The sequence below is a fragment of the Lepidothrix coronata genome, unplaced genomic scaffold (assembly GCF_001604755.1).
Source record: "Lepidothrix coronata isolate B3197 unplaced genomic scaffold, Lepidothrix_coronata-1.0 Scaffold141, whole genome shotgun sequence".
NCBI classification, from domain to species: domain Eukaryota; kingdom Metazoa; phylum Chordata; class Aves; order Passeriformes; family Pipridae; genus Lepidothrix; species Lepidothrix coronata.
In genome coordinates this window covers 1,265,734-1,276,408 of record NW_016690321.1, presented here as the reverse complement: position 1 = coordinate 1,276,408, position 10,675 = coordinate 1,265,734, and positions in this window count along the sequence as shown.

Genomic DNA, 10,675 nt, shown 5'->3' with positions numbered 1-10,675 from the left:
TCCTCCTCCAAAGCCTTTTTGTCACTGCCAAAGGAAGCAGCTCCTGCCAATAGTGCCGTCAGTCCGTCAGTGGGAGGGAACTCGGTGAGGTCCAGGTGTTTGGGCACCCTCTCCCACAGCCAAGATGGGATCACAGTTCACAATATGCAACCAGTCTTGCTGCATTCTCATGGGGCGATTTGGAAAGAGTTTATTTAATTCTGTGTCACCTTCTTGCTAGTACAGGTAAGTCAAGGGAGAAGCAGCTTCTAAACACAGATCACCCAGGTTTCTGTTTGCAGAGCTGAGGATTGGTTCCATTGGACCTTGAGAAAGCTCAGGTTAGTCAAACATTCACTTACAGAAATCACTTGTCACAGAAATTAGCCTAAAACAGTGACCTGAGACTTTAAAAATCATTTATGTTTCTGGGATTAACAGTCTTTATCCAACTCCAAAAGTCAGTCAGCATGATGACCTTGGCTTTTGTAGTACACAGATCAGCTACAAAGGGAGAAAGCAATATATTATAAGGAGCCTCGAATTTCCAGCCTTTGCGGCAGCAGTAATGCAAACACAATTATGGAGTTAGTCAAAGTATTTCCTAAAGCAGCAGAGCTGTGTGCTCCTGGCATCTCTGCCATTGGAGATCAATAAACCTTGCTCTTAGGACAGTTAGTTCTAGATAAAAAGAAGCAGTAAAGCCATCACAGCTTGATCTGTTATCTCAGTGTGATCAGAGGAAAACTCTTAATGGAGAAATTGCTGCAGCAGCAATGGAGAGCTCAGAATGCAAAGTTATGCACCTGCAGAGGCTGTGCAGGCAGCTCTGCTGTGCACCCAGGGCCTCAAGATGCCCCTTTCCCTGGGAGGCACCTCAGCACTCATTATCTGTGTGCTGAGGTCACCTCGCTGGAGTCTACAGCACAATCCTGTTTTGAAAGTATCATGACTCAGGGTTCACCTCAAGTAGCTGTAAACAAACATATGTGGCACAGGAAACAGTGGGGGGAAATACCAGCCCCCACACAACTGAAGAATTGTGATTTCTTTTATGGTACAGAGACATGCTGGGATAGTTCACATGCCTGGAAAGCTGCCACAGGTGGACATAGTCTCTTCAGGAAGGACAGGCTGGAAATGGTGAGGAGTGTGTTGTGCAGAGGAGGGCCCAGAGCTTTGCCGTGGGACAGTTGATGGGCCAGTCGAGTGCCTATGGGCAAGGAGAAGGTGGCAAAGCTCCACAGGCAGTGTTGTGCCAGGCACTCACTACAGACTTCTTGATCGAGGAGAGAAAGTTATTAGAGCCATCTCACACGATCGCAGGCCATAGCACTAACTCATGGTGTGCTTTAACTGGAGGAGCTGCAAGGTCAGGCACAATCCAGGTGGTTTCTGGAGCATGCTGAAGACAATTTCTTGACACAGGTGATTGATGGGACAACTAGAGGAGATGCTGTACTGGGTTTGCTGCTCAAGAAAAAGGAAGAATTGGTCCAGGATGTGATGGTCAAGGATAAGTTTGCCTGCAACAACCATGAAACTGTGAACTACTAAATCCTGCAAGAAGTCAGGAGGAAAAATAGCCTTCAGGAGAGCAGATTTCACCTCATTCAGTGATCCGTTTGACAGGATACCAGAGGGAGTTGCCCTGGAGAGTAAAAGGGCCTAGGAGAGCTGGTAGTTCTTCACAGGCAGTTTTCTCAAAGCGTGAGAGCAGTGCATGTCATTTATTACCTTGACACTGTCGAAGCCTTTAACACCATTTTCCACAGTATGCTTATAGCTAAATCAGTGAGATACAGACTGGCAAAGTAGATGATAAAGTGGGTGGATGACTGTTAGACTATGGGGCTCAAAGAGTTGGGATCAGCAGTACAGAGTCCAGCTGGGGGATGATCACTAGTGACATCCATAGGTATCTATACTGAGGCTGATGAAGTTTAAAATATTAAAAACATGGCTGATGGGACAGAGATCACTCTTGGCAAGTACAGCCCAGGAGAGCTAACAAGAGCTGAAGTATGTTTGCAGAGTAGCCTGGGAGTTTGTTGGCTTTTGAGTACCCAAAATGTTTCAAACAGCTCTGTTGTGAGATCTCAGGAGACAGAGCTGTGACAGTCCTCTACTCAATGGACTGGCTTGAGCAGGAGATGGCTGAATGCTAAAAGGTGATCAAGGACTTCCTCCCACACTGATTTTCATGACCCATGCACTCAGATGACAAAAGATGGGAAATGTGGTCCAAAGAACATCAGGGGACATCTCCTGATCACCCCATCAGTAAAAGGAAGTTACGTTGCCTGTTTCACTTTATTTTGAACTCCACCTTTATGAACTTCAGCTGAAAAATATCCGTCTGGGTCCTTTCCATTCTTCTTACCTTGACTAGAGCCAAAGGTTGTTGGACTCCCATCACTTACCTGCAGGCTCTAAGAAGGATTGTTGATTGGAATTCAGGAATAGAACATCACCCTCAAAGGCCATCAGAAGAGGAACTCTCCAGCTGCTCTGATTCCTATGGCTCAACCTTGACATAAGGCAACAAAGCTGGAACCTGAAGAAGGCACCAGCTTAAGAAAAAAAAATATTACGCAGACACACACCTCCCAATTTACACCTTTCCAAAAGGTCTCTGGGTAAATGATCTTTATCCCTTTCAGACCACAGGATAGACAGCTTCTTCTGCTTAGGGCTAGTACCAAGGACTGCCATTTCTGCAAAGGACTGGAGCAACTGTTATAGCTTTGGTAATTTCAAAAGAACAATTTTCAAAGCAACCAAAAAACGATAGACAACAAATCTTTTTCTGAGAAAGAGAAAAGGGTAATTATCCTTCTGAAGAATGAAAGATGTTCATTTGCATTTCTTTTCAATAAAGTAATATTTTGAGCAATTTTCAAGTCACGGAAAAAATCCTCCTAATCCATACATATTAATTTTAGCTTGCTGTTGCCCTGCTGTGCTGGGTGCATGTCTTTGACTGTGAGAAGTCAATTAAGAGACGAGCTAAGTGAAATTACAGAAGTTGCATGCAGACATCACCATTCTTTGGCTGGAGAACCTGCATTACAAACAGAAAGGCAGCTTTGAGAAAAAACTTATTGCAAAACAAAGCATCAAGAAGTAAGGTAAAGCAAGAGTTGCCTTTTTTTAATGCAATTTTAATTGAGCCTTTTTGTCCATGTAGTCCATAAGATCATTTTTAATGATGATGTTGTGTTATATGTCCTCTTTGAAGGACCTTCTCTTTATTCAGTGCACAGAATAGATGATCTCTTGCTAATCTTGTTTTAATTACACTATTTGACTTCAAAGCCTGTTTTGCCACCTGCTGTTCACACCCTGTCCATAAGGGTGTTTTAGATGGGCTTTTCCACAGTGATCATCAAGTGACTGCATGGGTTTGGAGCAGACAGTCTTTTGTACCCACAGGATTCCTCGCAGGTGCCGCCAGTGGAGGCAAATGACCTTCTAAGTGTTTGTACCAAATAGGAAAAGCCTAGAACCTGCCACACACAGGACCCATGCCCAGCTCCCAGCTGGGGTTGCAAGTGGCTTCTGCAGATCTTCCTGCAGAATCACAACTTTGGCACACTGGACATGAAGGTCACAGATTAGTGCCTGTCTATGAAAACTGCTGTTTCAGTAATTACCCAGCATTACATACTCATTTCTTCATAGAAGTGGGGTGAAAATCTTTCAGTGTCCAAAGAAACACCCTTCCCTTCTTCTTGCTTCAATACTGGAGCCAGCCAGGAAGCACTGCACAGATAGCATGAATATTTCCTTGAGCTTTCAGAAGATTTTCATCCAAATCCCAGCAGGTTGACTGCTTTCCCCCTAACACCATTAGATAGACAAACCTCAGCAATGTTTCATTCTGGAGGAGCAAAGCCTCTTGGAACAGCATTGGTCAGTGTGAAGCCTGCTGCTTTCATTCCCTGGCTGTCCATCTCTCAGCCTACAGCAGAACTGGGTCTGATGAAGACCCCAGAAACCTTTCCTCTTCGGTGGCCTCATCTGAGCCCAGAAAACATGGCCTCCCACTCAGTCCCAGACTTTTTTGGTCTTTTCTCCACCTCCTTTTTTCTGCCCACCATCTCTCTTTTGCCTGTTTTGCCTTCACTTGGACAGCCTCTCCTCCTGACTGTTTCAGTGCTGGAAGGGGCAAGAGGTGCACAGAGGAGACCAGCTTCACACTTGTCATTTACCCTTGCCAGCCTCTGGCAGCCAGCAACAACCACCACCTGCTTTGTTCAGACATCTTGGGGGAATTTTAGATGAAAAACTGAGAACTCTATCAAGCACACGCAAACTGGGTTTTCTAGTGCTTGTAACGTAGCCAAGTTTGAGCACAGTTTTAGAGAGCTGGTGCAATGTGTCTTCCTAACACAAAGCTGCCTCCTGCCAAATTTTGCATGTAATGCTTCAAAGCATTAAACTGAGAACGGAAAATATCACCAGAAATTTTTCTAATGGGTTAGGAGAAGGTCAGATAAACAATGGATTTCTAAGAACGATGTCAGCCATTAGAAAGGGATCAAAAAATTTTTGGCTGAATGTTTCCAAACAAATTTAGCCTGAGGCACAACCTCGACTCAGGAAATTTTAGTCTCTGCTGGTTCCTTGTGATTTTTCTTGGCCTTCAGAGGGGGAGGTTTAAACATTGGGTACTTCTGCATCCTTAAGATGGACTGTGCTAACAGCTTGTTCATAATAAAGCAGTCAGAAGAACTGAAATAGCCAAGTCTTTCATAGTTACTGTTACTATGACTTACTGCCAACCTTCCCACATTGCAAAGAAATCTGTTCTTCAGGCTTTTCTTCCTTAAATTCCCATGGCTTCCTACCTTTTTTCCTATATCAGTCACAGCAGTTCACTTATCACCAAATGGAATTGTAGTTGGACTTTGCTTCCTTCATCCATCCCTTCCCATGCTATCCCATCCCCATACACGTCTCTTGCTCTTAAAGAGCAATGACTCTGAACTTGGTACTGAAAGCAGGGCAGGTCTTGGGCCCCATCTTTCCACCCAGAGAGACAACTCTGTGCTGGTGCTGTAAGATGTTGAGGATCCAGGCTCTAGCAACCACTGTGAGCAGTTGGGCAGCGTGACCTGAGCAGTTGCTGCAGGTGTCAACATCTGGATGAATAAAGCAGCCACAGAGATGAAGTCGTTCCCAGACAAGCCGCAGACAGTAAGGTCTGAAGAATGGAAATTGTAAGAGCAGAATGGCTTTATTATGACTTGATATTTCACAGAATTGAGATGATAGAGGACTGAGCTCACACCTATATGTAACGCTGCCCGGTGAGGGTTTTGCCAGTTCAGCAAGTGACTGGCAAAGGGTAGTCATGGACCCTAACCCCAGCGTCCTCGTCATGTTAACTGGGGTTAAAGCAGAAATCAAAACAAGCTAGCTTGGTTTTAGTCACTACATTCAAGTTCAGGTTCTCCTACAGGCCTTAATTCCTCAGGCTAAAATGTTTCCACTGTTACCTTAACCCGAGTTGGCCAAACAGAGCTCAGCACATGCAATTTCTAACCCCAGCATGGAGAGGTAACGAACCAAGGTGCTGTTTGGCACAAGCTGTGGTACCAGCACTGGTCTAAAATGCCTCCTGAAGATTCTGTTAAACCTCTGTGATGTGGCTGAGCTCTGGGAAGATGCCTGCTCGTTCAGAAAATGACTGGCAGCAGTCTTGACTCACACTCTCTCGTGAAACTGTCAGAAAAATATGGCTTACGCCCCCAATACCACAGGCTGTTGATTTGTCTCAGCTGCTGGTTTTGCTTATTAAGCTTCTTGGGAGCTGTGAATATATGGCTTTTCTTTTCATTTTTGGTTCAGTACTGATACCTTGGGGTTTTGTTTTGCTGTAATGAGAGCATCCAGGGGAATTTTGGACACAGCTCCTGGCTAAAATCCTGTTATTAATTTTTTTTCATAAGAGATGCATTTAAATCCATATGGGGAAATTCATTCTACTTTCCTGAAGTGTGAGATCAGTGTGACACCTTTGAAAATAATAGTGTGATTAAATCCAGGTTTTGGAAGCCAGACAGACAAAAGCATCTTGGTTTAGTTTCTGCCATTGATTTGCCCTGTGAGTTAGAGACAAGCACTCAGCTGGCTGCTGGCTCCGTTTCCTTGCTTGCAAAATGTGTTTAATGGAGCTGTTTACCCAGTTGTGATAACGAATCTACAAATCTTGGGGCAAAGGACGTTAATGAGCACCGATACCATAATTATTACAAAGCAAAGAGGGGGTTGCCAAAGACCTCAGAATAGAGATTAAAATAGATAATTTGAAGACTCGCTTTTGTTCCAGGAAGTGTCTAGCTATGATCTTTTTCTTCTGGCAGAGGGAGTATTTCACAGGGAGCATTTTGCTGCTGTTTCCATGCATTGGAAGGATAGTCAGGATGCTGTTTTTTCATAGTCAGGTACTCAATTCAGTTATTTATGAATCAAAATAAAAAGGGAAGCTAATCTGACTAAAATGAGAATTGCATTTTTCTGATGTGCTTATGGCTCTCAGGAGTAGACAGAAAAACCTTGGGTGATGCTGTCTCCTCATAGGCAAGTCAGATTTCTCTCTTTTTTCACTCCAAGCTCATTAGCCTGTTTCTGATGGCTGCCGAACATCCCTGGCTTCCTAGGAAAGCATTCAGAGCAGCGTGTGCTCAGCACATCTCAGAAAGGGGAGATGAAGGGAGGCATTACTTCTGAAGCATACTTGCTGTTAAAATTTCCTTACAGTCCGTGGAGGTAGAAGTGACTCTCTCTTCACATCACCTTCCTGCTGGCTTGGTGGCTGTGATTGCTCCGATGGTAAGAGTAAAAATATTCCTGTTCTGGGAAAGTGGTGCATTATCTACTTTGTTATTTAAGCGTGTGCTCAGAGTGATGCCACAGCAGTTTTTTGGTGCATGCTGTTAGCTCCTGCCTCATCCAAGTTACACAGACATTTTCAATACTGTGAGCATGTGCTGTCACTTGGCTCAGGACCCCTTTTCTCCCCTTCTGCCACCACATTTGCACAGCTGTTTAGCGTGGAGAAACTTTCGTTAGCTGACCTGTCACTGTATGACAAGGTGTGCAGACATGAGCCTCTCAAACCCGGTCTTTTTGTGTGTTTGCCTTAAGGCCAGGTCTGGCAGACATAGCAGGTTCTACAGAAAGAGTAGAACCATGCCTAGTCTGGGGCCCTGCTGTAGCTGTCTCTACAGAGCGACGATAGCAGGTATCTGTTCCTTGTGAGGTTAAGACTAAACTGCAAGGGAACTAAAGCACAGGGCATCAAACATAATACCCACCCGAGTGAACTGAGCCCAGGCACTTCTGCCCACCTGGGTTCAGACTGCCAACGCAAGGCAGGCAGCCCACTCTCCCGTGGTATTAGCAAAAAAGTTGCAGGCAGAAGTGACACTGAAGCTTTTCCGGCTTTAAAAGACAGTGAATGCAGGTTCAGTGTACTTTCATGAACCTGGATGTTTTCTGTAGCTATTTATTAACCTCACACAGCCCCAGGACGGGCATTTGCTGCTGCATGGCTGAACAGATGCGGGTGGTGGGAGGTACCTGCACGTTGGGCATGTCATGGGCACGTGTGAGTCACATGGCAGGGACAACATTGGGAACATGGTTCCCACTGCCACGGTAAAAGTGACATGAGTCCAGCTGGCACCCCACAAACGGAGAGCTTTCCATCCCTGCAATGGGCTGTCAGCAGGCTGCCAACGGATCCTCCTCCAACCACTAAAAATGATGTGGCTTCTCCCGGCAGTCTGCGAAAACCAAAAGACACCTCTAGCTTTGTTCACTAACAAATCAGAACAAATCCCAACAATCTCAACACTCCTGTCTTACTCACAGGCACCTGAGGAGCTTTGGGGAGCAGGAATTAACGACAAGACGGAGAAAAAATACTGGCTGATAGAGAAATCCAAGGAGAGGAGGGAAGAAGTGGTAAAGACAGCACAGTCTGAACAGCAGACTGTCACTGGCAATGGCACATGTAGTAACAGGCCAGACTTAACGGCAGAGGAAGATGTGGCTGCTGCTCCCTGGATACAAACTGACAATTTTTCTGTCAAGCAATTAATGATCTCCTGAATTCTGCCCTTTGCTCAGCAGTCCATTAAGGCAGCAGAAGATGATGAGCAGAAGAACTTACAGCAATTCTATTAAGAAACTATAAATAACTTTAACACTAAAAATAAAATGCACATTTGTCCCAGCGCTTTTTGTCTAAATTATATTAATACACTAAACTGAAAATACTCAAACATATAATTTTGATGATCTAAACCCTCTGTTAATCATTTCTGAGAGCATAATGTGCTTGTTGTTAGAGCACAGAGTTTATTATTTTGCTATTTTCGTAAATAACGCAGCATCAAGCTCTTGTTAGCAATTTTTCATGATTTTATCTTCACTTTTTCTGTCAGTATAAACAATGGCTTGAATACAAGTCAGTGTTTAGAAGTTTTTCTCATGTGCTGGAAACAGAAGATTGTTGTGTGTCACTATGACAGTGAAATGGGTTGTTTATATTTGATTTCTGTGTGATGCTCCTAATGATAGTTCATGCTTCACAAATCTGAATGTGCATTGGAAATCAGAATGCGTATTTTAATTTTTTTTATGAATAGGAAACCCACAAATAACTTTTGGTTTGAAATAGTGGCTGAGTCATGCTTACAGTTCGATTAATAACAGTGGTAGCATATGGAGTGAAATAGAAATCAGAAATAATGAAAGTGCAGGCAAGATCTTACTACAGAGTGTTTAGCTGCTCGGTTACCCTTGGAGCTCTATCCCAAATGATCTGTAGGTTACTTTTGCCAACAGTACTTGCTACACTCTCATAGCAACCATACATAACAAGCTTATTTCTCTGTGCTCATTTGTAATTGTGGTTTTGCGTCATCAACAAAAATACCCCCACTCTTTTACCCAGGAGGTATCCATGAGCAGTGATCTTTCCACAGGAAGGAAGAAGGATCAGAAGTGATGGCTGCAAGGGAAACTGAAAAGGAAAGTATTTTCTTTGTGGTTTTTAAGCTGACTGAATGGATTCTGAAAGACATCACACTGCCATGCTGCAGGTGGTGAGTGGCAGAGAAATAAATGTGGGAAGCACCGGGGCCTGCTCCGCTCCTTATCATGGCAAAACACCAAGATCCTCGATATAACCAACCTCTCCACCTGCAGAGAAGCAGCAGCTTCCTAAACCTGCTCACTCCCAGGTCCCCAGGGGATGGCTCTGTGGCACCTGCAGCTCAGAGCAAGGTGTTGCTGAGCACCAAAACATGCAGGGCTGAGCCAGCCATGAAAAATGAATGCTTTTGTGGTAACAGTACTTTAAAACTTTATGTTGGGTTGCTTAAAAAAACCCATGAAAACTTGGAAATTTTCAAAGCCACACCACAGATGGAGAAGACAAATCTTAATTTTCCCATGGACTGAATACAGGCACTATGTATGTGAGTTAGCACTTTTCTGCAGCTCCCTTCTCATTTGTGTTACTCCAGATAAGACAAATTGACTCATATCCAGAAAGAGAGAAAGTCTAAAACAAGTCCTCAATTATTTATTTACTTTATTACTCCTTATTGCCTATTCCAAAGTCCAGAGCTTTTTGAATTGTCTTCACTCTGTTTTGAACTACAACCTAATTTCTGGGGTGGCCTTTGCACTCAGGACTAAAAATTCAGCAACTATTTCTAATTTTCCCTGTTTTCCTGTGCAAGTCTCATAAATTTGATAGTGAAGGGCACCTCCTGTGCTGACAACTTTGTGGCAGATGGATCCCACCACCCACACGGACCTGTGGAAACAGAATCCACATGGGTCTGTACGAGCACACCTTGCTGCTTGTGGTGCTGGAGGGAAGAGGGGTAGAGGAAAAAGCTGCCAACCCAGCCAAGCTGACTTCTGTGGTCTCTGCTGTGAGCCTGAGAGCTGCCATTGATCACACTGTCTTCTCCTGGCTGGTTGCTCTGGGGAAGTGTCTACAGACCCTCAGGGCAGTACCCACTCTCAGTGTCACACAGTGCACAAATTTTCAGCTGGGAGCACAACAGGCACGGAAAGGCTGCAGATCACACACTAAGCCAATGAACAACAAAATTTGCCACCAAAAAGCATTCGGAGAGCAAATGCAATGTGTGAACTCATTCACACCTCTTATTTGTTGCTGAGAGCTGGTGAAAACCAGCATCAAGCCCTACCTCTCAACAGGGGGAGCAGGCAGGCAGACATGCTGCCACCCCTGCCAGAAAGGGGTGCTGTAAAAACCTCCTCTGACAGAAACTTTCATCTTCTGCCTCATCTGCTCTGACTCTGCCCTGCAGATTACAAAGGGTGGTTTCTCATCAGCCTACAAAATCAGGAGATGCACACAAAAACTTGGCTGAAACCCCGCTATACTTTCTATGAAAGCTAGCGGAGCAACCACAAGGCTCAGCGAGCGCAGGGGAACGGCTTTATGCCATCCTTCAAATGCTATGGACGGCCTTTGGCCAGTCCCAGCTCCGCAACCTCTGTCCCCCCGGAGTTACTGCACGGGCTTTGCTGGAGCGTGAATTCAGAGCCTTAAGGTGGCAGCAGCAGACAGCCCTCAGGGCTCTGCCCCCGAGAGCAGCCCCGGGCGGGCCGGGGGGTCGGCACGGACAGAAACACC